Raw genomic sequence first — 25,309 nt, 5'->3', positions numbered from 1 at the left:
GCTTGCTTGTTATGTAATTCTGTTAAAACTTCTAGAGGCAATGTAAGAGAAGCTTTTTAAAATTTTCATTCATATTCAGTTTAATTCTTGGGTAGATTCCTCAGTCTGTTTTCAGATAAAGTGCTGCCTTCAGTTTATTGACAATTATATCCTGGGACTTTTTAAACTTTTTTTTTTTTTATGTGTGGATGGGAGTGCTGCCCTTAAATTTCTCCTTTGATTCATCTTGTAGTTAGTTATAAGATTTAATCAGCCATCACCCTAAGTAGGTTTTCTTTCCCCCCCCCTTTGGTATTTTCTGTGCAGGTGGAAAGATAAGGTGATTATCACAGATTTCTTGATGGTTTATTGTGTAACCAATCTGTACATTTATTTAATCCATTCAAGCCTTCATTTCTAGTCCTTTATTTTATAACTTAACTTTCTGACAGTATTTAGTTTTAAAGTTTGGCAGTACTTTGAGGTACTCAAAATTGAACTCAACGGAAGTTATTCAAAGTAATTGCTGTGGGAACAACACATGAGTGAAAGAAACACCTTTGAGTAGGTTTTCCTACTCTTAGTAGCCAAAGAAGTCTGGTGGCAAAAGGGTATCAGCTCTTCATCTGAGACCACCCCACCACGGTAGTCTCACACTTGGAAGATACCTCTTCTTCATACGAGGAGATCCAGGAGACTTAAGAGAGGAGGATGCCCAGAGATGTACTGGATCAATTTTGTTTTCTTCTCCTCTTAGTCTGCCATTCAGTACTGTGCCAGATACCTAGATGGCGTGATTGTGCATCCTTCTTTAAAACATGCTTGTTTGTATCTCTTTGGTGAAGTCTCTGGAAGAAATGACCGATCACTTGCCCAGATCTCCTCTCCTGACCTTCTAGAGCTCAGAGGCTATAAAACCTCATCCTCAAAGGTTTTTCAGAGATCATTTTTTACCTAGGGCTTTGCGAATTTTAATAGGAAGTTCCTTTATGTTTCCTGCTTATGAGACTCGCATAATGGTCTTCCAAATCTTCTTGAATTTGCTTTCAGAAACTGAATTCATGTGCAATGTACTGAATAGTCTTACAGCCTGACAGTTACTGGAGTTGCACTTCTAGTCATGCAGTACCCAGTTGCTGAACTGTTTTTCTCCCTTGCAAAGTCCTGAAAGGCTCTCCTGGGAATATATGGCAGCAGTATAATGCAGCATACTAGACTGCCACCAAAAAAATCTGGGCATGCATAGGAGACTGGGATGCTACCTAGGAAGGCCCTTAATGAGTCTAAGGGCATTAAATATTACTACATAATTAAGTAGTACTACAGATCAAATATTACCAGCCAGATACAGTACCTTTTGAAAAGTGCCCTCCTATCTAGAACTCTAAGTAAAAGTATTTTCTTCTTCTCTTCGTGGATGGACAGCATTTTCAAGGGTCATGGTCTGAAGATCTCTGCATCAGTGACTTGGAGCTCAAGTCAGCATGCTTCTGAGAAGTTCTGTCTCCATTCCTCATGATCATCACATTTGTGTGCAAGTGAGAAACTCTTTCAGATGTACTGTAACACCTGGCAAGCTACTGTGAGTTCTGATTCTCTTTTCTGGGAAGTAGTTAAGCTCTGCAAATGGTGCTTTGCTGTACAGGCTGTTGGAACAAGGTGTTGGTATCACCTGTGGGGTGTCCTGATCATATTGCCCAATGAACTGAGCCACTTCACCCTGAGGTACCATGAATGGGAGACTTCTGTTTGACATCTCTGGGAGAAGCTTTTTGGTGATTTTCAGAGATTTACTTTGGACATTAGCAAAATGTTTGGACCTATCATGCCTTTTCTGTATGCTGTTAGTCTCTGTTGCAATTATTATTATTATTCCTTTGGCCAGGCAGAATGATACGTATCTTTTCCCTGTCCCTCTAAATACTCTCTTTGAGGTAAAACAAAAAGGGCTGTAATTATCAGAGTCACTTGAGATGGTATAGACAATTTTGACACAAGGATGAATCACCTTACATGAATAATTGGAGGTTGCTGCCTCTACTTCAAGATCTGCTAATGCAGAATTCTTGGAGTATGCCAAAAATTTGTGCAAGTCTTACTACTTACCTTTTGAAAGCTGGATGACTGTCCTCACTAGAGGGAACATCAGTAGTAGAAACCTCTCCAGGAGAGACTTTTGAAGTGGACCGTATTCTCAGTTTACTGTTCTCATCTGTCCACCTGATCCAGACTTCTGTCCCACACAGTCTTGAGTATCTTCGTTGAATCACTCATATTTCAATTCTGTAGGTTACTTGAAGATCTGGTTAAGATATTAAGGAGTTAAATCCACAAATGGATACAAGTCTGGTACTTAAGATGCCTATCTTACAGCTTTTAGTGACTATTCACTTTTGTACTCTTCCATGAAGTTTACGAATTCACAGAATAGTTGAGGTTGGAAGGCAGCTCTAAAGATTGCTTAGTCCAACTGCCCTCCTCATCAAGCAAGTTAGAGCAGGTTGTCCTGGATCTTGTCCAGTTGGAATGTGAGTATCACCAGGAATGGAGAGACTACAATTTGTCTGGGCAACCTATTCCACTTGTTCAGCCACCTCACAGTAAAAGTGTATTTTCTTATGTTCAGAAGTTACTATTTGTCACAAGGATGCTTTTCTGAGAGACAGGCAGATACATATATGTACCCAATATAGTAGTATTTCAGGATTTTAAAATCCTGGTTTCTAATACTTTAATCTGGAAGTGATTTTAAGTCTTTCCTTCCCCTCCTCCAAAGTCCCATATGTCTGGGATACAGGCCTCTTTATTGCCTCAACGTTAGAAGGGGTCTTGCTTTTGTATGGGTGCAGCCACTCTCTAGATGGTTCCCAAGGCTATTTGTCCTCGTAGCTGGCAGACATAACGGTGTAGCTGCCTCCGTGCTGAGTCTTAAAATTGCAGATTGAGCCAGCACCATGTGGTAGACACAGAGTGAATTCTCAGTTGAATTCTGGCTCTAGGTACATCAGTACATCAAATGTCTGTATGAATGCCATTTGATCAGGGATTACCTGGAATTCTGTCCAAACTTCACAAAACTTTACATCATTGGAAAGGCATCCAGAGTTGATGTGTTTCTTCATGTATCAATGATTGAGTCTTGCTTAGGTGAAGGACTTATCACAGCTACCTCAAAATAAATGGTTGTATGTTACTAGTAGGCACCATTGACGGCATGAATAATGTGGTTGCAGTTTATTACCCATAAAGACATTTATTATGGTTTATTATTCAGAAGATGAAAAGCTGACTCTTACAGACTTTGCATATACTTAGTCCATGTGTATAGTAGTTTGGCACGTTCCTCTCTTTTCCTCAGTCCTTCAAGATACCTGTCAAGATTTTTAAAAACTGGAACAAACTAAACATGCTTGGCTGTGACTACTCATGTGAGGAATGATCTGAGCATACTCTCTACAAATGTTATGAAGGTGAAGTTCTTACTAGAGTGTATTTCTGCTTGCAAGGAAAATATATATATTGACTAAACATCCTCAGAAATGTTTCTGGAAGAGCATTACAAAGGCTGGTCAACTTTAGTGGCTCTAATTGTGATACTGTATTTGAGGTCTATGTCAGTGAAAATGCAAAAGAAGCTTTTTAAAAGTAGTCCAAGACAGTATCTGTGTTAACCTAAAGAGGACACTTCAGAATGCTGATTTTTTTATCCTTGCATTATGGTACCTTGTTAGGAGATTCATATTCCCAGCAACATGGGGATTTTTATGTAAATGCAGTAATAGGGCACTTTCCATTGTCTCCTTAACTATTTGACCAAGATCTCACTTCCTTCTTACATTTTTACCTTGCCCATTATCAATTCCTTAATGTGTTGTTTATCAGAAGGAATGCTTTTAAAGTTAGGTAAATCACTTTGGAAAACATCTATCATGCAAAACATGGTTTTACAGACTTTTTTACTCAACAATTGGGTTTTTTTTATTCCCAGGATCTCATAGATGCCAGCCATGCCTGATTAGTTCAAAATTTTGCTGTTGGAAAGATACACACTGTAATGTTCAAAGGCACACTGTTTAAGTATTTTTGGAATTTATCCAGCAATGTGAACTTGGTCTCAAAAGGAACCAGTGTGCAGGTATATGTATAGTAGTACTTGAAAAAGAGTGCTTAAACTGATTAAAACTTTCCCTGCATGGTAGTTTTAGGAGGCTCACAAATACAATTTTTTACAATGTATTAATGAGTAGATGATAAACACAAATTTATTTATGTTACACACCTATTTGCTTGTATGCTTCATGCAGTTAGTGTGGTCATTCTATATCAGGGATGTTAAGTTCTTGTTTCCTAAATTAAGTATTAAATTGTTGATGCCTTGATAGTCCTGAGTAGCCTGGTCTGATCTCATAGTTGAGCCTGCTATGAGCAGGATTGGAATAGAGACCTCCCGAGGCCCCTGCCAACATCAGACTTCTGTGATTCTGTGACTGACTGAGTACTGCCCAAAGCTCCTTGATTTGCTAGTGTGAGAACTTAAGTAATGTTTTAACACAGTAAAGTAAGTCTTTTCTTTATGCTCCTTCCTGTTAGATATATATGTTATTTTAACTTGCTAGTGAATGGTCTCTGTCTTTTCTGAAAGGATGGTTTGCAGATTGCTTCCTTTTTTAACACTCTGGTCTTTGGTGATCTTTGTGTTTCATTTAATTTCTTTAAGGCAAAGTAAGTTATGTAGCACAAGTGTGTTACTGTAATTTTTATTTACTGTAATATTTTTATGACCATCATTGAAGAACTCAACAATTCATTCAACTGTGTAAATGACCTAATTGTATGGTAGGCATGTGAGCTTAGTGAAGTCCACTTCTCTGTATTTACTTATATATAGTTTATTTATTTCATGGCAGGGGAAAAAACCAAAAATTGCAAAAGAGTGCTGGGGTGGTCTTGTAGCTGATGCATCTTACAAATAATTCTTTGGGTTTTGTGGGACTCCATAAACTGATTTTACTAATGTTTAACATGAGATTATGATACCCTTTTTTAAAAGGGGCAGGAGTTACTTGGAAAATGCAGTCTGTAAAGCCAGCGGGGACCATTGAGATCTTCAGCATAACAGTAGCTATAGAACTTCTTGAGTTAATTTCTATTTGAAGTAGAGCATATATTTTTTGGGAAAAAAATCAACACTTTTAAAATGCTCCTGGTGACGGAGAGCCCATGACAGCCCTTGGTAACTTGCTCCACTGGTAATTATCCTCACTACTAAAAATTATTTTTGGTGTAAACTTGTCTGACTTCAAATCCCTCATTAAAAGTCTCCCTTGCTGTGTTGCCTGCAGAAGACGTGACAATGGATGGACGCAGATGGGAGGGCACCTGCCTTTCCTGCTGACCCGTATTGTTTCCTTGATTCCTCCTGCTCTCCCTCTGAATCCACGTGGTTTGCTTTGTGTCATACGTTTGGGTTTTCAGCTTTCCCTGCAGGGATTACCTATGTGTTGTGTTTGTACCGGATGGAGTAGAGCAGGGTCTTAGTCCCTGGTGGGTGCTCCTGGCTGATGAGCGTGTCATGAGTGTAAAGGAGTAAAAGAGGTTGGAGCTGTTGTCCTACTTGAACAGCTTTTAAGCCTGTAAAGAACTACTGTAATCTTTGGGTATGGCTTCCTTTGTAGCGAGGACTTCCTCTGTTTATGCTTTAAGACCAATAAAGACTGAAGTAAATCATACCTCTTGGAAAAACAGCCGAGCTCAGTGGAGGTGGGATAAAGGGAGGGAAAAATGTCAGTGATGGAAAAACCTTTGTAGCCTTCAGTAGCCAGCTTTAGTGGTTAGCAGTTCAGTGTTCGGTCCTTGTCCCTAAATTCTCCTCTGAATTTGTCTTGCTTCAGCTTTCCAGGATGTTGTTACACTTTCCTTAGAGAAAGGAGAGGGAGGAATAGAAGTGTTAAGCTTCTGCCCTGTGTTTGGATACTTACAGGCTGTAAGTCTATATTCATCTTACAGCCTATAGGACTGTCTATAGGACTATACATCCTATAATCTTCTCTTTGGTAAACAGATGCACTTTTTCACTGCCAGGCCTGTTTTCTAGCCATTTAATGATACCTAAAAGCGTGTTCTGTGAATCCGCCCCATTTGAGCAGTGTCCCATTTGTATTGTGGCTGTCAGACGAGTGACACTGTTTTAGTAGGAGTGACCCCAGTGTGAAATGCTCAGGTAGCATCGCTTCTCAGATTTCCTTGATTATACATTCAGAGACTGCGTTAGTCCTTTGACCACGCTAGTTCGTATTCATGATGATTAACCACTAATTCTTTCACAGCTACTATTTCCTAGGAAGGTGTTCCCCATCCTGTGAAACATTTATTGCTACATATAGCATACACACATACAAATATTTATTCTCCTTGTTGTAATTGACATTGTTTTTTCCAGATAATTTGATAAATGTAAGGTAGATACACTTTGTTGTCAACTCTGCTGCTCATTTTTTGCCATTTGTTTGGTCTTTATTTCTTTGCTGCACCCATTTCCTTCCCCAATTTCCTGACAAATTTGTCTTCCATGTTCAAATAATTTTTCCTGTTCTACCAGTATTTGTTATACTGAATGGGAGATGAGGTGCAAAGGAGGCATCCATTCCACGTATACAATTTCTTTTAATCACCCTATTTTTGAAGGTGCCTGAGCACACGTGTGGAGTTGAATGTAGTAATTTTAGGGTTCTACAAAACTGTAACTCTGGTTTAGGTAATAAATTTTTTCAGTTTTGCCTCAACAGTTGTTTGGCCTGCTGCCTATCAGAATAGTTGGTTAAAAAAAGGAAAAAAAAATTCTATGAGGCCTCTGGTGACCTTAGGCCAGTGGAGGAAAAGGACTTTTGGATTCAGAAGTCCATCAGCAATGCTACAACTTGCCACAATCTGTCAGTATTTAAACTTGGCAACTGTTTTAAGTCTTCTCTCCATCAGCCTTCCATGCCGAGGAGGTGATACGATCTCGAAGTTACATGAAGGCTTCATTATGAGCTGGGATTTTGGGCTAGTGGCTTGCTTTCCCAGCACTGCTGATAGTCATAGGATTGAAACTGGGAAGGTTCTTTCTTCTTGAGTCTTATTCTAAAAGACTAATGCTCTTGGAGGTAAGGTAACTTAGTGCAGCATCCTTATATTTTTATTTATTTCCATCTCCTTGCCATATTACGTCCATTATAACTCATGAATGTTGATACAGACTTCAGGAGCAGCAGTATCATGGCATCGCTGTCTTTTCTTCTCCAGCTGGACAGCTACTCTCCCTCTCCTCAACTTAAATCCTGTCCTCTGCTTAACTTCTCTCTCATGATTTATAAAACAGGATTCTAGTGCATGCCCTGAGCAGCTGGTGAGAGACAGAACTGTGGGCTGGTACAAGAAATCTGTGATGGTGAGTACAGTAGAAAAGATGGGAGTGAGAAGCAGCAGGAGAAGTGAGGTGGAGTCTCTTTTCTCTCAAAGTGGTTTCTGAAACAAGTCCTGGCTGGGCTCAGCTCCCAGAGGAGTAGAAAGCTCTGTGCTGTGCAGCAGAAGGAGAGAAGGACCTGAAGTGTTGGGCAGTCCCAAGATCACTGATCCCTGGCTGTTGTTCTCATGGGGAGGATCTCTCAGGGATTATGGAACTGTGGTGGGAGGAAATTAGAGAAAATCAAAATTAGGCTAGATTGACAGACGTTATGTGGTGCATTTAAAAGCACTGACAACTCAAACCAGGAGAAAATATAGATAGAAAGGGAAGCTGTCTTCTCTGAAGTGGAACAAGTATAAAGAGAAACTTGCTTGTTCAATGCTGTGGCTTTTCTTTCCGTAGTTAATTAGATTAATAAAAGAATATAACAAAAACCTCTCTGCCTTTCCCTGTTATTTTAGCTGCATCTCAGTTCCTCTCCACATTTGACAAAAATTAAAAAGAATTCTGTATTTTAGAAAATGATTTTCATGTTTATTTTGCAAAGACAGAATCAATGAGGCATTTTGTAGCAGTAGTTCTCCTTTCTCTGTTTTGTGGTAGTTACTGCTTATTAATTTTGAGAACTGGATATGCATGGAACAAAAGGAGAAATGAAATCTAAAGCTCTTCTTTTGTGTGTTTTCCCTTCTTTCTCTTCTTTGTAGGCCTGTACTGCTAGTAGGTAGTCTTCAAGAGCTCTGTAGGAAGCTCTGGAAGAAAAACTGTTTTAGCTGCATGTGCCATTACAGCATTTAGAAATACAATTTTTAGAAAACTGAGACCCAAACTAATGCTGATGTTTACTCTGGTTTCTTCAGAGTCAAGTGAAGCCCCCCTCCAGCGGGAAGTCTGCAGGGTTACCTGTTACAGTGCCGTGTTACAGTGCCGAGCCCTTTCAGCAGAAAATACCCATCTTGTATTCCCTCTGCTGGCTGAGGAAATGTGATTTCCAAGCTGCAGTCCCACTTACAGGTCACAGTTTGCAGATATCTATTTGGCAAAGCTGTGCAGCGTTACTATTACAAAACTTTTGGTGTGTTAAAAGTTGTGTGGTAGAGACATGCACAAAACAACACAAACACTAAATGCAGATCTAAGAACTCACGGTATTGCTTCTTTTTGATTAATGACTGCCTTGTACACTTTGTTTAATTCAAGTGAAGCAGTTGCAGAGCTTCTGGACAGCTGTAATGGAGAGCTTGAGAGCTGGTTTATCAGATCATGGTTGAAAAGTGTTATCACTTGGTAGTATGTTACTATTTTCCACTGGAAGATTTCCTGAACTGCTCAGGATAGCTTACAGAAGTGGAGGGTGGCAGAAGAAACACGCTTAGTTGCCTAATGTGATGGTGCTGTCGTACTGTGATATATCAGTCTAAAAATTCTGTAGTGTAGGAAATAATCTTTAGCATGTCAAATTAGGAAAAAGAATTAGTCTGTAATAACAGTGTTGCAGAAGATTTGTAGGGAGTTTTTTTAGGCTTGGATATTTCATATCCTCCTTCACACCTAATTAATCTTGCTTTCTAAGAATGCTTAATTAATATTGTAGTTATGCTAATTTGAAACAATGGTGATCACAGTTCACTGAAATTATGTGTTCTACTTAATTGAACTTGACCAGCATTACTTAGAGATGACTCCATACTGCTTATGGTATATTCTATCCTTTTTTTTTATAAACAGTTTGAGACATGATGTGATTGTTCTATGTTCTGTTTTATCTATGGCACTGAATTTTAAGATAAACTTAAGTTATTTCATCCATAGTTCAAAGAGCGCATAAGGTAAACTTCCTTTACCAGTCTTTCCTGTTCTGGTAGATACTGGTTTATGATGTGCAACGTTCCTACAAAAACACAGGTGGACTGCATATTTCCAAAGCTTTTTAGGACTTCAGCATGTAAACCTTCTCTCCAGTATCCACAAATGTCGTCTTTGTGTATTGCTGCACTTCAAACTGTGTGGGGAAAATGGCTCACACTGGGACGCTGGTGGTGGGCCATAGCAGCAGCTGCTGGGCTGAGGGCAGGGAGGACAGGGAGGACGGCCTGCAGCCAGGGCAGGTGGGGAGGACGGCCTGCAGCCAGGGAGAACGGTCCAGCCAGCGGCCACCAGCACCGCAGCGGGAAAAGGCACTTCAGAGCTGGCACAATCAATAGGTTTGGGAGGAGGCGGCAGCACTGGCTGCATGGGACTCGTTGCAGTGACCTTTCCTGAAGGGGTTTCTGCTTCTTGCCTGCATTTCTCACCTCTCTGCTTGTGCAGGCAGAGGTAGAGCTTGGAACATCTAGACAGGAACCAGGGAAGAAGAGTTGCACTTTCCTGGGGGGAAAGCGGTGTGTAGCCATTCCTCAATGACTTCTGCACTGCAGAGGACTGAAAGCAGCGGGTTGATTAGCACTGATAACATGCAGCTGTGGCCTTGCCTCAGCGGCAGTGGGTTGATTGACATGGATGATGTGCAGGTGTAGCTCGTTCCTGCTAAGTAGTTAAATAGCCCTGAGTATTGTGGGGTGGGGTGTGTGTGTGTCAAATGGAGGAGGGGCAGTGTGGTCTGGCCTCTGGAGGACAGAGAAACAGCACGGAAAGTGGAAACAGACCAATGGTGAAAGCCTTCTTGCAGCCTGCTAGTTTGTGCTGCAGCAATTGGTGCCCTGTGTGAGGCTGAGTTGGACTGACTGCAACACTGCACCTCTTCACCATGGAAGGGGAACTGAAGCAAAGGCAAAAGAGCTCTAGGATGAAGGTAGAACCATTTTTTTGTACAGGCTGCAATTTTAAACAATGTTTTAAAGGTTAGATATATTTTTTTTTTTTTTTGAAAAGTTGTATTTAGGAGCTGTAGGAATACTGCCTTGTATTTAGGAATGGCAAATAGTGATTTTTGGCTCTATGGTAAATGTCCTTTTGGTGTCTGGGTGCAAAATAAAATGATATTTTCTTACCACATAGTTTAGACAAAACTTTGTTGAAGTAGCTCTACCAAAAAAAATGAAGTTACATGCTGATGAGGGTAATTATTTGAAAGTATTTTAAATGTTCTGGAATGCAATGTGCTGCATATTCATTTTGCTTATGAAATGCAAAATACTTCATAGTATTGAAAATGTTCTTACTTACAGATGTGGAACTTTTACGCTGACTTTTAAAGCATACTGAGTTACAAACAAACATGTTAATTCTGTAAGTAATTCCACTTTTATTTGGAAAAATCTTGTTTTTTCAAACTCTAGTATTTTAGAGAAACATCTATATTTAAGAGAAGGTTTGACAAGATGGGCTGACAGTGTTGCAGATGAAAAATATGGGAGGTCTGTTTTCCTCTTGCTGTTACATGTGGTCTGTTTTTAGGGTATGGAGAAGGGAACCCTGAACTGCAGAATCCTTAAGTCTTTAATACCAAGACATATGTTGTTATTTGGGTTTCCCTTCCCATGAAAGTTGCAAAGATCATGAGGATCTTCCAATAAAAATCTCTGCTATCCATAAGAGTAACCTGCAACTTAAAAGTAATACAGATATAGTGCAAAATCAGGCCTCTTGTAATGAATTATTTATGTGCTCTAATTTAGCTATATCTTTACTACTATGGTTGAGTAGAGAGACTATTATCTTTAACTAGCACTATTTCTTATCATGGTAACATCGACAATAATGAGCCAGCATTACTCTCTTCTGAATTGACTGCAGATCAACATTGGTAAGAGTATGCTGCTCTGCAGTTTTCCATTTTGATTTTTTTTTTTAATAACGCAGTGTCCTAAAACTTTGCTTGTTTTGTTTTTCTGAGAGGAAATTTTGCAGTTTTCTTCATCTCTGGCCTTTAATTTAGTAACTCGGAGTCTTCTGTTGGTTTCACTTTGAACAAGAAAAATTTTATGGTTTTGTGCGAGAGCTTCCTTTTAGGCCTCGACATCAACCACCAGTTATGTTGTTGAATTTTAAAAATGAAAGCGATGTGAAAGAAATGTTTATGTGAAAAAAGGAGATGTGGGGACAAATAAAGTAATGTAATAAACTGTGAAGTTAACGCCATATGTTTGTGTAGTTTGATGTTCAGTTAATGTCTGAAATGAAAATTTTGAATAAAGGATTTTGCTACTGTGAAGTTACTAGATATATTCCCTGTCATGGCATTTTATAATTTCCTTTACATGCATCCATGTGGTAAGCATATTTATATATTACCAAATATTACTTGAAAAATATGTTTCAATTTTTTTTTTTTTATATCTCCTTCATAAAGGCTTTTGTTTGAGCTATCACTGTTTCAATTTGTTTTGATCTGGTCGATACAGAAATCTCTCCAGAAGCAGTTTGCATTATTGAGGCTAAAAGCCTGCTAACGATGCAGCAGTGATTTGTCATTCTTCTTGCCCTATGGTAAGAAAAGGTCTTCCTATTTGCCTTCTCAAGATCAAACTTTTTTCACCCATGAGTGTGTGTAAGGTATTCGCACCTTGAGAATGCTGTCTGATAGTTGATCATACCTAGATCACCAGTCTTACTCCTGCATGGAGAGGGTATGGGGGACCATGGTGACTAGTTCTCCTTCAAGTACCCACTTAAGTGGTCACAGACTATATTAGGGTTCCCCTTAATAAAGAGGTAGGAGCATGATAAAGCCTGATGCATGGACATTTTGTGTGAGAGTGCCCCCGTTGAGGTAATTTTAGAGCTAGACATTCTGCTCCAGCCTACTCTCCTTCTGCCACCAGGAGGACTTGGCAAGAAACAGGAGGCTCCGGGGAGTGTGGACTTTCTCTGCATCCCTGTTAACTCTTCATCCCTGGAAGCAGCTGCTGTATTCAGGAAGGATGGATCTTTGCAATTCAGCAATCTGTGTATTTACACCCTTAGAGTGGGGAGATAAGGCTGTTCATTTGCATCATTGCAGTTTCATCTGGTAAATCAAACTGTTGGAGAAGATTCTGCCTGTTTCAGATTTCTTCCCTTTACACACTGGAAGACTGCACTCTAATGTCTTCTGAAGCACAAGTGGATGACAGAATATTCTTGCTAGTCTCTGTAACTATGATAGAATCTTCAGTTGATATGTGGTGTCTGAATGGTGAGATGTTAATCTTGGCTCCAGGCATGTGCCAGGGACCTCCTGTTAGATGTTTCTTCTTTCTTCCATACTTAGATAAGTGAAGTTCCGTACTCTGCAGAGCTGTGAGGGACACCCAATTCCTAGGTCATATCTCCAGTCAGGAACAAGGCCCCACACGATCCCCATGCCCTCTTCAGGCAGTTTGCGCCTCTTGATGGCGATCTGAACAGCCTGAGCTATGGTTGAGGTCATAGACAACTGTAGATACCAACTTTGTTAGGTCATGACATAGAGGCAGGCAGATGGATTGATGCTGTCTGGGGATCTTATGCTTTTCTTTGCCATCTGCTGCCTTAACGCGTATTTTCACTCTTTTTATTGATGCAAGATGGACACATTTTCTACCATCTTGGTATAATAAAACATCAGATATTTGGGTGCCAGGCATAATGAACGACTGTGATGTACCTCACAATGTGTCCCTGCTTCTGTGTCCTTCTTCATACACCCTTTTTGTGAAAGCATGCCCTATCTGTGGATGGATTTTGCTTTACGTTACTGGTACCTTACAGCCAGTTGCAGAATATCCCAGTAGAACGAATTCTACAGAGGTTGTTTCTTGCCGAGAGGAAAAGGTGTTTTGGCACTGTATTCATAGGTCTGGAATTCCGTGTGGATTTAGGTAGCATTTGGTTGTTCAATAGGTGGTCTGCAACTTTTTAGTATCATAGGTGCATATTTTCATATACCTTGTCAATATTTTACTTTCTTCTCAAATGATAGCTGTGTTCATTTCAGGGTCTTTCCATGTGTCTTGTCTGTTACCTTTGAAATTTTCATCATGGTGGTGGCAGTCGTTGCTGTTAACTTCTTGTGTATCATCTGTGTGCCTTTTTTTAATTTACTTTTGCAATTGTTTGCTCAATAAAGGGTGCCAGAAAGGTGCAAAACCTGAATCTCTGCAAATGACTCAGTCTCTTTCCAAACATCTGGGTTCCGAGGTGAACACTTGAATCAAAAGTTCTATTACTGCAAATTCATGGGATCACTGGAGGAACTATTAACTCTCAATTTGTGAGAGCTCTTTTGTCTGTGAACAGATCTTAGTCTGTGCTTTCCCTTTCTGACAATACACTTCCCAGCTAACCTCTGTGATGCCTCGTGCCATGCATCACCTAACACTAAGTATGTCTCCCCTCTGTGTGCTCTCCTGCCTTGTACCCTTTCAGCAGGCTGGCTGCCGTTCCTCAAAATACAGGAAACTTCGGCTACGGTAGCAGCATCGGGAACTCCTCCAGTTCCTTCCCCAAATCTTGTGATGCCTGGCAAATCCCATTTGTTCTGGTAAATACCATCATCAAAGAGCTGAAGTCTGTGCAGGAGTATGAGCCTCATGTTACTTGTTTTGGAACTTGAGCATGCTTCTGAAATACATCCATGTGAGGTTTCCAGGCTGTGGGGATCATCAAAGGATGTTGTGCTGGAGCAGAAATGCGCAACATTTTCTCTGTTCCACGAAGGCCCTATACAGTTGGTACATAGAGAAGATGATCAGCTGTTCTCCCTGTTCTTCTGGCTGTTTGTCAGATCCGTGAAACAGGGTCACATTTTCTTGAGGGTGTGCCCGAGATCTGTTCTGGTTGCCTCATCTGCATCCTTCCAAGGGGGGGTCAGCCTAGCATTAATCCATTTTACTTCCTGCGCTGGCAGGAGGTGCTGATGCTTCTGCCAAACGTGAGGTCAGGGTGCAGGCTTGCTCTCGGGGCATTATTGGTATCATGCTTGGGTGGGCTGTTCGAAGGATTTCATCCAGTTGCTGTATTGCTGGGAATTCTGGTAAGTCTGAGCAGGGCCCTGATCATTACAGGTCTCCAAAATATTTGAGACTGTTACAGTGCCTGGATTTTCTTCATTTTGTGGTGAAGACCTGGAAGATTTCTGCTCTTCCTCTTAACTGTTGCCCACAGATTAGTGTCTCTGACTTTTGCCACTTTCCCAAAATACTCCAGTGTCACTATGGGTGCTGAAGACTTTGGAGAGCTTTGTGAGTGTTTTGTGAGTACTGGTTGAGAGTATTGCCCTTTACTTCAACTAGACCAGTCCATATAAGTACTAGGAGTGTGTTTGACACTTAGTATGTTTATTACCAGTCCCAGCGTCCTCTCCCTTAGTTCTGTAAAAGCCCATATGCCACCCATTTCTGCTCGTGCTCGCTGAAAGAGTAAGCCTCGGTTTTCTGCCCTTTTCTGTGTTCATCAAAGGCTTTATTGGGCTTGTTATTTGTCCAGTGGCTGGTTTGATTTAAACCTAGATGCACAGCCACGTAGGACTGTCTTGTCTTGTAACCTCTTAACTGCCTGCTTGTGGCTCCACCTTTCCGTGAAGGTGCAAGAAGAGTGGGATAAATGCAGATCTGTATTTCCATACACATCTTTTTGAAGGCTGAGTAAGTTCAGAGGAGAACTTCTATGCTTCTCAGTTTGTGGCTGCATTTTATATTAAACTCCCAGGTTTTCCTTCTAAACCTCAGACCTGCAAGTTTCCTCATTCAGACGGTTGATGTCAGAGCGACACAAGCGAGCACTATGTTTTTGTATTCACAGATTCAGCACCTGAGTAATGTCTTGGCCCTTTTGGTTTATTAGCGTGGGCAGAGCCTGCATGCCAGCTGGTGAAAGCATCTGAGGTTTCTGTATGGTTGCTGCCCTCTTACTGAATAGGGATTGGTGTCAAGATTTTCAATGAATGGCCACAAGTGGGATCTTTTAACTTGATTTGGAATTTCCTACTGAAGCCCAAGTTATTGTTGAGTAACCACATGGAAATGCATTCACATCTTCATCGGGCATGATGTGGTGTCTGAGACACTGATGACTGATGATGACTGTTTCCCTGAGGCCTCTGAGGTCCTCTGCTAGGTAATTTATGACAGATGCTTAATGGCTTAGTGCCATTCACAGTGTGAGCATACATGTGGACTGTCATTCAGCTGAAAAATGTGAAGTTTACATACTTTATTTTTATTTTTAGTATAATAACTTTCCTCATCTACATTTGTTTTTGCCTGGCTTTCCCATCTCCTTCTGGGTTCTTTGAAGTTTTTTATTTCTCTGTGGTTTAGAGGGAACTAGAAGACCCCCTGGAATGCCCTTCTTGGTATTCTCATTCAGTCACCCTGATAGTAGACCCTCTACTGGTCCTGCAAAGGTGAACGTTACTGTCAACCAATAAGATGTTTGTCAGAGTGTGAAAATACCTGTGGATTACAGACCATGAAAATTTCTGGTGGCTGGTCAGTAACATTTAGCATTCTCAAAATTATTTTGAAAAACTCTAAAGGCTAGAGTCTGTATGAGCTTTAAGTGCAGAGCACAGCACTGCAGCTCGGGAAGGTGTGGGATACAGTGTGTACCAGCGCAGCTTCAGCCCAGGGTGTCCTTTGATAATTAACAGTGCTGCCATTTCTAGTGGAATCTCTCTATGTGTTGACATCAGCACCAAAGAGAAGAGAGAAGAAAGAAAACGTGCATAGCCCCGATGAATACTGCTCTCCCCTGTGAAAACAGGATGGCAGCAATAAAGAGTACGCATGGCAGAATCAGTCCTCCCCTTCCCATCCCTCTCCCCTTTTCTGTGTAGGGTTGTGCATTTATATTAAGCCTGAAGAATGAAAGTGGCTGTTGTTCTTTACTAAAAATAGCATTGACAAGCTATTTCGGCCAATTAACAGAATGCTAATGTCTAACATGGATGGAGAAAGCAGACTTAAATCCTCCAACAGGAGATAAATATCCTGTCTCTTAAGAGACATCATTCAGTAACAGCTGTCTCTGGACCTCATGACTTCTTATTCTCAAACCGATTTGTCCTCTACTACCTTCTGCTCAGCTGCTGAGTTTGATCTGCCATTGAGAGGTGGTATTTGCTGGCTCTTGTGGTTTTTTTCATTGCCACTGTTTTTAGCTGATTTGTGTCTTACATCAGCATAGGACTGTTGCCAGTAGTGCTCTGCATGTCCTCGAGGAACAAAACACCCTTGGTTTTCTTAGATGTCATTTATTCTTGAAGGCTTGGTCCTTAAGGTTAGGTATAACCTTGGTACTGATGTCATAATGGCAAATGGGTTGTTTGCCAATCTTCTGTTTGAAGTTTAACCCTAGTGTTTATTTGTATATTATACATTCTGTTTGCTAAGTTGTAAACTGTGTGCCATTTCATACAAGTGACTGACGTAAGAAGATAAATAAATTGATGAGATGTTATTGTTGAGCATTGAAATATGGGAGCTTTAAATTGACATGCATAGACGTGATGTTTCCCCTTGCTAGCCTGATCACATAGCATATAGTTAAATTATTATATGCTTACTGTAGTATATTGTTACTCTTTTATTAAACGTTATGTATGTTCTTCTGTCCAGTGAAGAAGATCTGAGCCCAGATTTTTAAAATGCCAATTACATTATCTTAAAGAAGCAAAAGTAATTAACAAATCACAGTAACCACAGGAAGTTACAGACTGAAGTTTAAGTAAACATAAGTGTATCTTGCTGGGTGCTGGATACTGGAACATCATTTGTGACTACAGGAATTTTTTCTACGTAACATAAAACCTGCATTTTCAAAGGCAAGGAATGGTAATCAACTGTAGGAACACAGAGAGTGAACTTTTGCTGTCTAAAATTGTCTGCCTTCCAATCTAATAATTGCTCTTTGGACTTGCTTTTGGTTCCCGTGTGTGATATTTTGATGTGTAGCTGTCTCTGTCTCGGTCATTTGTTCTCTGTAAGAGGTGGGCTGGGCCGTGCCTGTTCGGTTGCCCAGGAGCATGCCTGGTGCTGCCTCCACACTCTGCTTTGTGTAGTTGTGATAAGTGTCCGTTCTACTCTCGTTCAGCTTGTCCTCAACACAGATTATGCGTACTATTAAAATAAAAAACAGATTTATTCAGAGAGATAAATCTGTTCAGAGGGAGTTAGCATCATGCTTTAGGTAGAAACATGATGTCATCGTTAAAAGCAAACACAAATCTAGTTTAAACTGAGGGGCTGAGTGTTTCTCCACTTGTTTTGTCCCTCCTACTTGAATTTCTGAAGTCGGGTTTCAGGTGGGGAGGTTCCATGTTTGTAGCAAGTTGTTACAGGGGTGTTGCCACCCAGTCCAGGGAGCTGGGGCTTCAGGAAGGTAAGCAGCTCTGGGAAGTGCAATCAGACTTCTCGCTTTCTTTTATCCTGTGCCTTCCTTGGCGCCGGTGTTGACATGGACACCTATGAAGAAGGGAAGAGGTGAGAGGGGTGAGACGGGACTCTTCCTCTGGCAAGAAGTGCTTACCTTTTGTACCTCTCCTGTGCTTTTATGTCAGCACCTTCCCCCTGTGTAAAGGCCTTTAACGTGAATTCATAACAAATTCCCAGTTGTTACAATGCTTTTGAGGCTGACAACATGATGTAACATGTCAAACCCTGTTAAAATAAATGTGCAGCCATGGTCTTTGATATGATTTCAGCTTTCTGTAGACATCCTACATTTTAAATGTGGACGCATTAGTTAGCACTGAGGGTGACCCTAATAGCTTGGTGTGGACATGCACAGTCCTCATCTTTTTTCCAGCTTTTGCTTGGCTTTCTGCATCACTCCTTATGCCTTGTAACAAAATGAGTTTCTCTTTTATATCAAAAAGCACCAAGTTTTTTCATCTCTGTGTTGGTCCCACTTATTTAAAGAATGTTACGTGTCACCTTTCAGAAGCAGAATGGGACAGTAAAATGGATTCAGTAATTTCAAACCCTTTTCACATGTGTTTAGGAACTCATGTAAAATTCAGAGGCATCAGAATGTATGATAAAGTTTTCATTGGTTTTGATATTTTTAAAAGCCTTGTTTGTAGATTGAAGGCTTCAGGTGTGCATTTTTGAACTTTACTCCATCTCTGATAAGGAGGTACAATTTTTTTTTTTTTGAGACATGAAGTTCTTTTAGAGTTACATGGGATATATGAAAACCGGTATAAAAATATCTGTAATAACATTTTGAGAACTGGCAACGCCACAGTGAATCTCAGTTGTACAAATATTATTGGTCTAAACTAAAAAGTTACAAGCTAGTAAAAAAATCATTATTACAAGAGAACTGGCATATTTTTAGATCTTGTTGGCTTATAATAAAATCCCTTGTATCCTTGTAGAGCTTCTTGACGTATCTGTGAAATATTTTACATCAGAAGGTCTTTGACTACTGGGTACTGTGGACAGCAAAACAGAGAAATTTTAAGGATTTTTGAGAGAGGATTCCCTTGGCATTAAGTATCATACTTTACTTTTTCCCAGGTGTTCTTGTGCTCATCTCCTGCAGCTACTTATAAACTCCACTGTCTTAATACCATCTCAGTTTTCTATTTTTGTTGTAAATCTCTTTGTTCAGTAGGAACCTGTAGGGTTCCTTCATTCTATTAAACATAATGATGAAGACTATAAATGGAAGGAATGAAAGGAGGAGAGCCGTAGCTTGTACCGTGGGAAAGCTGCCCTTCTTTCTGAGGGAGATACAAAAGGCAGGGTAATATTTGAAGGACTGAAACTGGGAAGGAAATAGGAAGAATCATCAGAGGGAGGATCTCAGAGATACTCCTGTAAATTTAAAATAATGGAATGAAAAAATTCTAAGAGAAACCAGCGATTGAGAGAAAGTAGAAAAATTGAGATTTCTGCTACAAAATAATTTGATTGGAAAATTTCAGTAAACTCTGTGATACTGTCTTACTTCAGTGTGGTCTAATTGTGCATCAACTCCAGTTTTCTTAGACTTCACTAAATTGTTTCAGTGTACTAAGTTGATAAATATGCTTTATTTTTCGTAGTTTTATGTGTGGCATTAATTTTCTGCTGACTCGTGCTGTTCTGAAACAGTCCAGTCAACCCGAAAGAGAGCAAGCTGGGAAGGAAGGTCTTGAAAGACAGTGCTCAACCAGGAGGTAAACTTCAGCTGCAGTAGGGTTGCACCTGGAGCCATCTGCAAAGCTCTTGTGATCGGATCTGCTGTGGAGCTGTCTTGACGGTAGTTCTTGCCATTCCAGGATTCTGGAGGGAGACAAGTAACACTGTCACATGATAGGAGAGATCCTTTGGGATTGTGCTAAGATGAAAGAAGAAACCTGGACTCTTGCACCTGGACAAAACGTCTTTAATCATAGATTATCATATAAGGCACTGGAGTTGACATGAAATGCTAATGTCACCATGTTGAGGTTCTGATTTGCCATAATACCTAAATCTGCATAAAAACATACTTGTGCTCAGAACAGTAGCTTGTACTTTTCTAGGTGTTGCACGTTGTAAAGTCCCTATCTTCCCATTATCACAGATACGTACTTCTGATAGTGAACTAACTCGGCTGTCAAGGGGAGAATATAGATGCTTCTGTGGAAAAACTGTGGATATTTGCTGTGGCTAAAAAATTGACCTGTGCTTTGCTGTGAGCAGGGAGAATCAAAATGGACTGAATAAACAGGTTCACAGCCAGGAAACTTGCGCATCAGCAGCTTGATGTGTGTCTAAATTTGGACCTGCAGCTTCCTGCAGATTCTTTGGCGATATACAATGTGTAGTGTCCATTTTAGGATCTTGGGTTGCACTTGGCAGCGTAATAAAATATTCTCTAAGCAATATTTCCATAGAGGAGAGTTGTTCTATTCAAGTTTTGAGTTGGGAAGTCTGTGTAAAGTCCTGTGTTCTGAAAACCTTTAAAAGCTCAGTTTCACATTTTGAAAGCCTGAACAACTGCTTTTCAAGTTGTTGGTGACAAAATGCTTAGTCATCATTAATTTGGAGCTAGGTAGTAGCCTGGAAAGCTGTCGATACCACCAGTGAAACCTGTCTCTAATTCTTTTGTAATTTTGTTTTGCCCATCTGTTGTCTCCCGAGATCTTTGACCGTTAATTACAGCTTAGAACATAACCTTTGGATAATGTCTACCTGGGAGCCTTGCTTGCAGTTGATTAGCAGGACCAAATGGTGCTTCGTTCTCCAAATGTGTGCCCAAATATCATCTCTCTGCCTGGCTCCTGCTGTTTTGTTTTCAGGAAGTGTGAGACCTTTCTTCCAGAAATTCACTGGAATGATTTAAAAGTTCTCAGTGCTGAGCTGGTGCTTTCGTTGGCGGTAGCCTCTGCACACGCTAGTGACAAAGTAGTCTTATTTCTCCCCTCCTTTTTCACAGTTTGCTTTAACACAGGCTGAAAGTGAGCATAACAGCGGAGAACATGTATGTAAATCTGTTTAGCAAATTCAAGAGTAGGCTTTCTAATGGGACATGCGATGGCTCAGTAAAACACTCTTTTTTTTCCTTTTATTGTTCTGTTTTCTCCTCGCAGCTCCCAACTACATAAACAAACAAGTAACTTAAAACCCCAGTGCTTGTTTCCATTGTGTAAACTGAAAGGAAGTGGTATACATATTTATATATGGTTTATTGTGAGACAGATTGAGTACCATTTTGACTGTAGCCCTCAAATTTTCCCCTGATCTGCACAGAGCCTGTGAGTAGTGTTGTAAGTTACTGGTATTTTATGTGGAGGGTTTTGTAAACAAAGCCCTTTGTTGGACATTTGACAGCCATTTATATTAGAGGATGCTGTGAAGGCACCTGGCTCTCTAGGGACCATCATGAGGGTGGGGAGAGGTGTTGAATCTGGGCTTGTTTGGCCAGGATTGCAGTAGGTATTGGAGCTACTGGATGACCGATGCTCTTATGACGTATCTCAGCATTTTCTGAGAAGCAAGTCTGAATTAGGTCTCGGGAAGATAAAAGCTCCCGTGCTTGAGAAAGTAAGGAGGGAGCATATGAACGAACTAGAAATATGTTCATTGTAACTGAACAATGAACTGAACATTGTAACTGGAGACAACCAGTTTTGGAGCGGAGTTGTAGATTCACAGATGGCTGATCTCTTCGTATGATACGCTGTTGCCATTTTTGAAGAGAGGGGTTTCCCCCTGGTCCTCTGCCCTCAGCCTGACACCCCTTTCCCTCTTCTCATGTATGTGGGCTTGCAGCCTCCCTTGGGCTGGATCTGGAGCTCAGCTGACCCTTCTGTGGGTCAGATTCACCCAGTAAAACAGTGGAAAACCAACCTAGCAAGAGCGGGAGTTTGCTTTATGCCATTTCTGTGGGTTGAGTTGGCTCACAAAGGGATCTGAGATGGCTGTAGACAGCATGAGATAAGCAGTGGGAGCCAGTGACTGATGCAGGAAGGCAGAGAGGAGATAGGGAGTATTCCCTTTGTGGTAGTAGCGAGCTGTTAAACCTGCTTGTCCCCTCTTAAGAAACTGTTCACATTGATTGGCCTTAAAAAATCACCTACTTCATTGTGAGCGGTCACTGTATCTCTGAGGACAGTGTTCTTGTAAAACAGTGAGCAGAGTGGGGGCTTGCCCAACTGGGAAATCTCTGAATTGAAAAATGTACTAATAACTTTGAGGCATAAGAAACCAGAGGTTGTGGCAGCTTGCTCAAAGCTAGTGTCGCATTCATGTAGAGGCAGGCTGGAACGCATCTGAAGAAAGAAGCTTCTGTGTAATTTTACTGGGGTGGCTGAATTTCATATTTATTATAAGTCTTCATGCTTAAAGTATTTAGCATGCATAGTGGGCCAACCACTTTATTCATTCCTTCCAAACCGTATTTTTGTTGGCATGCACGTCATAGCAAGTCATCACTATTCCTGCCTCATCACTTCTCTCGTTTCCTGGTGATATACCATATGATACTGCAACACCTTACTTGGTACGTGCAGTATAGTTGCACCCTGTCCCTTCTTTATATGCTAAAATGGCATGCTTGTGTTGAGTTGATTATTTTTTCTTTTTCAGAAGTCTATAGATGATGTACATCGTGGTATCTGAGCAGCTATATTGATGAGGTTGCTAAATTGTCAAAAGATTTCCGAAGTGTTTTAAGCGTTTCCTTAAATATTATTCATAAACTACAAAAGGAAGACTTTGTGCTGTGTGCATTTAGGAGGGATTTATTTCTATCTGATGTAAACAAGTCACATGCACTTACTTTGTTTTTAAATGTCAAGGTACTTTTCTAAAAAAGAGCAGCAAGAGTTTTGTTTTTCAAAAGAGTTAGGTTGATCAAAATGTTTACTTCTGGCTCTTTGCTTTTTGTAGTCTCTACTTTTTTTTACAAAATAGCAAATTAGGTAGATTCTGAAATCAGTAGAAGACTGCAGTTTTGATATGAGGAGATCAAATGGTTTCAAAGCTTAGTGTTTTTCTCTTCATAGCAGTGACAGCATTAAATTGTTAAATTGTTATTTGAGAGTGACGTTCCACTGAACAGTGTTGTGTTACAATAAAAATAAGATAAAATAGTAAACAGTCTGCAATTTGAGAAGATCATGTTTACAATTGGTTTATTATTTTAAAATCAGATCCCCAAATTGTAGAACGTTGATAACGGCCTCTGTTTTTAAACAAGTCTGGTTTTAGCATAAGGAAGAGATCTTTAAAGAACCAGTGACTGACTTAATTATAGCTATTTAATAGAAGTATCACTGAAGTAATAGGGATACATAGAATGATTCCACCTTTGGGATCCATTCTTAGAAAGGACTTGAGGACTCTTCTTATTGTGGAGGGCTTGCCCTGACAACGTGGGGCAAACTCACCTTTGTGATGGCTGGTTTTGATTTAGGACACTTACGGGGTAGGGGTTGAAGGAGTGAAAACCAGAGCAATGGATGGAGTTAGGGATGTATTTTCTTCTAGTGTTTCCAAGTTCAGCAAAGTGTTGTGCAGCACTTCTCTTCTTCTTTCATTGTGTAAACTTGTTGACTACCCTGCAGAGTTTAGTGTCACTGAGCAATCTGAGGGAGATGCCAAGGCTGGTTCTTCCCCTGAGGAGACACTAGGATGCGATTTGTATTTCCGAGGATTGCCTGGGGCTAAATGATGTTTGGTGCACCTCAGTGAAAAAACAGTGTTTATCTAGATAACTGCATCTTTGCTGCTGTAAAGTCAAAATTTTGTTAGGGAGTCGCCTATGATGCTTAGTCCGTTTATTCCGAGGGAGTAGAAGAAAGCTACATGTAAGCAGAAACCAAGCATTTTTTGTAAATGATCTTTGGGTTCATAGAGTTTGAATATAATAGAAAATGTCTGCATTATTTTAGGCTGTTGCTTCCTTGACTTTGTTGTCTCTGTTTTCATCTTGCTGTCAGTCCTTAACAGTATATATACAGGTTATAATTTTGTTCCTCTGCGAGATCAGAGGATAGCAGAGAAATACATACAACAATAATTTTGTTGTTGCTAATAAGAGCACTTCCATGTACCAATATGCAATGGAACGTAAAGGAGGATTGCTTGAATGCTCAAAAATGTGGGGATTTTCCCTTTACAGGTGTTCACTGTCCCAGTCACAGAAGAGCAGAGGTTAAGATCTGCTCATCTGCAAAGACCATGCTTCTCACGTAACGGAGGGAGAACTGTTGAAACATACCCCCCCCCCCCCCCCCCCGCCCTCCGTGTTTAAAGTATATTGGGATACTATGTAATGTTGCAGTGAGCTAAAAATCTCCTTGGAAAACTGTTGTTTAATATCAGGTATGGGGTATTGCTTTTTAAACTTCCAATAGACACCAGAAATTCTGAGGAGCTGTTGTAAAGGAGCACATCCTCACTTTGAAGCTTCTTCCTGGTAGGTGCCACGCTGTTGTAAATTTAACTGACCCTAGGAGTGTTGGTCTTTGAGAGCATATAAAAATAGGATTTATGGTTCTGAGTTAATAAAATATGCTGATGCCACTGTAAGCCCTATTTAGATAGACAGCAGTAATCTCTGTTCAGCAGTATGAAACCGTCTGTCTCTAAGTAGTAGAAAACCTAAGAGTTCACAGCAAGGTTGTACCACATCCAGAGATGAGAAAAATGTCTCTGAAGTCAGAGGAGTTTTAGCTGTGTGGTTTTATTTTCCTGTGTAATTGCGTTCATTCTCCTGTGCTCATATTATACATCACGTCAAATAAACAAGATGCCCAAAGTGCACAAAGGTGCATTTTAAAGTTCCTACCATACCTTATTTTTGTCAGCTTCAGCACAAGGAACAAGTTTCTTCTGAGTCTACAAGGTGAATCTGAAGTATGTGGAATTGGTGTTAAAAGGTGGAACATGCTGTGTGCTCATAAAAAACCTCTCTTCAGTTCAATAATGAGATACATTAAGAGGGCTAAGTTAACGTATCGCCACTTTTTTGTGTTTTTTACAGTGCAAAATTGCCGTTTCCAAGTTTTTACCTTTCATGGAAGAGGGTGATAGAATTACATGTTTGGAAAGATAACTTTGAATTTGTAATTTTTCTATTGTGTTTGAAATATTTGACATTTAAATACATGGTTGTATTTACATATGTTGCATTTTCATTACAGCTAATCCTCTTGAAACTTGGTTGGCAAATGCCTTAAGCAGTTCTGTAAAATTGGGACAGATACAGTATTCTGCAACCTTGGAATCTAATTGCAAATAAAGAACATTTTATAATTGTATTTTTCCACTGTTAAGATTCCCACTTTTAAAATTTAAAAGAGAATTGCTGTATGTAAACATTAAGGAAATAGACTTCAGCAGGGAGATTAATATCTGAAAATTCACCAATTGGCACCTTATTTTAGTATAAAATATTAATAATCATGATTTTATATGCTGTGAACATAAAGATTACCTCTGTATGCTACTTAATATATTAAGTAAACATGTCTGTGTGAAGAAACCATTCTGTGTGCATTAT

The 25,309-nt window shown here is 40.2% G+C and overlaps 1 protein-coding gene across 8 annotated transcripts in view; it reads left to right on the top strand.

Annotated features, from left to right (window-relative positions):
- FOXP2 (forkhead box P2) overlaps positions 1-25,309 on the top strand; it is a 445,011-nt gene that overhangs the window by 31,655 nt on the left and 388,047 nt on the right. The window contains exon 1 of one of the 8 annotated variants that reach the window (XM_055807405.1): positions 19,399-19,493. The exons of the other annotated variants lie outside the window; for them this stretch is intronic. The gene's annotated coding sequence lies outside the window, so the exon portion shown is untranslated. Of the gene's footprint in view, positions 1-19,398; positions 19,494-25,309 lie in introns of those variants that run through there. 8 annotated transcript variants of the gene reach the window in all.

This window comes from Falco peregrinus, chromosome 6 (assembly GCF_023634155.1).
Source record: "Falco peregrinus isolate bFalPer1 chromosome 6, bFalPer1.pri, whole genome shotgun sequence".
In the NCBI taxonomy this organism is placed as follows: domain Eukaryota; kingdom Metazoa; phylum Chordata; class Aves; order Falconiformes; family Falconidae; genus Falco; species Falco peregrinus.
Note: the sequence above shows the minus strand (reverse complement) of the source record. Positions and strands in the feature narration are given on the sequence as shown.